General features: G+C 52.0%; 1 pseudogene; it reads left to right on the forward strand.

Moving 5' to 3' along the window:
* LOC139997036 (large subunit ribosomal RNA) overlaps nucleotides 1-2,500 on the forward strand; it is an 8,875-nt pseudogene that overhangs the window by 2,268 nt on the left and 4,107 nt on the right.

Here is a 2,500-nt window from a genome sequence, read left to right on the forward strand (position 1 = left end):
GCGGCGGTGTCCGGATCTTCCCCTCGGACCTTGAAAATCCAGGAGAGGGCCACGTGGAGGTGTCGCGCCGGTTCGTACCCATATCCGCAGCAGGTCTCCAAGGTAAAGAGCCTCTAGTCGATAGATTAATGTAGGTAAGGGAAGTCGGCAAATTGGATCCGTAACTTCGGAATAAGGATTGGCTCTGAGGAGCGGGGCGTGTCGGGCTTGGTCGGGAAGCGGGTTTGGCTGACGTGCCGGGCCTGGGCGAGCTGAACGGTCGAAACGGCGTCCCGGTCTATCCATTTCTCGTTTGCAACGGGTATGGAGACGATCGCGGTCGTCGCGTAACCCTGGATCCGAGCTCGGTCCCGTGCCTTGGCCTCCCGCGGATCTTCCTTGCTGCGAGGCTTCCGTCGCTCGACGATATCTAATTATCGTCGTTGCGCGCGGTCGTTCTCTTCGGCCGCCATTCAACGCTCAGCTCAGAACTGGCACGGACTAGGGGAATCCGACTGTCTAATTAAAACAAAGCATTGCGATGGCCCCCAAGGGTGTTGACGCAATGTGATTTCTGCCCAGTGCTCTGAATGTCAACGTGAAGAAATTCAAAAAAGCGCGGGTAAACGGCGGGAGTAACTATGACTCTCTTAAGGTTGTCAAAAGTCTCGTCATCGTACTAGTGACGTAATTGGCCCCTTAATGGGGTGCAATGTGTTGCGGGCCTTGGTGTCGCATGCGCTAATAAAGGCTTATGGGGGGATTCGCTGCGTACGGTCTTATGGTCGTGCGTAGCGATTTTTTTTTCCATTTAAGGCTTTTTTTTATACCATCGAAAAAGCAATACGCCGCTGGACTTAGCCGGATATCCGCTATGGAATTACTAGCGTCTGGTTCGGTGCGTACGCTAAAAAGCAATACGCCGCTGGACTTAGTCGCTCATTACAATAGGGAAGGGTTCGCTGCGTGCGGTCTTATCGATCGTGCGTAGCGAATTTTTTTCCTTTAAATCGATTCCCATCTACACCTAGGCGGTGTCCCCGGCAGTGCCAGCTGGGTATGTGCTATCATTTTGACACGCGCCAGAAAGCAATACGCCGCTGGACTTAGTCGCGCACACTGGAAGAGCAATACACCGCTCAACGTGGCGTTGTATGTGCTTGGAAGGTCTAAGAGCGAGCAGTTCGGTGGTGCTTTTGTCGGAAGGCTGCACGTTTCGAGTTTGGTGGCTGAGCTGGAAAGCAATACGCCGCTGGACTTCGATTCGCATACTCGAGGGGGGATTTTCGCTGCGTGCGGCCCTTGTTGGTCGTGCGTAGCGAATTTTTTTTCCCTTTGAGCAAATTGACGAACATCTGGAAAGCGATGCGCCGCCGGGCCGTGCCTCACATTGCTACCCCTCGAGGCCCTCAGCGTCTGGCCGCTACATAACGGCCTTGTCGCGGGGCCTTGGGGAGTCATAGGTACTCGGGGATAGGCAGGGCCTTGGCCCTGTCTATCCAAGTTGCACTCCTACCTCCTCGTGGTACCGCCGGTAACATGTTCGCTTCGCTAGCGTGGGGAAATATCCCCCGGGTGTTAGCGGACATGGCCAAACGGAGTGTAGCGACGAAGGGACGTGAGCTGAACAAACATCATCGGCCGTGCCGAAACGGGAAATGGAGTACCGTGAAGAGGAGGATGTTAAACCAACAACAAGGAACTCGTTCCTTCATACCTATGACGACCTGGCTAATCAAAGGACATGAGATGGATGATGGATGGAATTAAATACTTCGGATACACATATTCTTGTTTCAATGTTCGATTCAACCGAAGCCTCGGACGCGACGCCTCTCGATCCCGGAGGCGCCGTGGCGGATTTTTCCGCTTCTCAGGGGATCATGGGTGACGACCAAGCTAGCCAACGGACAACGAGTTATGGAATTACGGTACCTTTAGTGGGCGATCGGGTTGCGTGTCCAGTATGTGAAGAGAAGGGAATAAACCTTTTCTTCATGTCGTTATCCGACCTGAACAAGCACCTCGATCTACACCATACAGATGCGAATATTAAATGGAGTTGTCTCTGTGGGAAAAGTTTCTCGAAACTTCATGGGACCCAGTGCCACATTCCTAAATGTACAGGCACTGGTCAAAAGGCAGTGGGAAAATATAAGTGTGAAGCATGTCCCATGAGTTTCGGGACCCAGAGAGGACTCTCGACCCACGAAAGGCATGCGCACCCTGCCCTAAGAAATCAGAAAAGAAGGGGACCGGACCCCCCAAAAGATAAAAATTGGACGGAAGTAGAACTTAGTCTCTTGAGAGAGCTTAATGAAAAATTTAAAAATCATAAATATCCAAACAAAGAAATAAATAAGATCCTCACAAACAAGACCTTAGACCAGATCAAATATCAGAGAAAAAAGCTAAGACTGGTCGGTGAGGCAACAAGCTCTCAGGAGGCTAATTGGGCAACAGTGGGAGGGTGCGATCTCGTGGATCCAGGCAATGCGTCTTCAAATGCGCCTGAGATCCG

This window comes from Bombus fervidus, unplaced genomic scaffold, assembly GCF_041682495.2.
Source record: "Bombus fervidus isolate BK054 unplaced genomic scaffold, iyBomFerv1 scaffold0025, whole genome shotgun sequence".
Taxonomy (NCBI): Eukaryota; Metazoa; Arthropoda; class Insecta; order Hymenoptera; family Apidae; genus Bombus; species Bombus fervidus.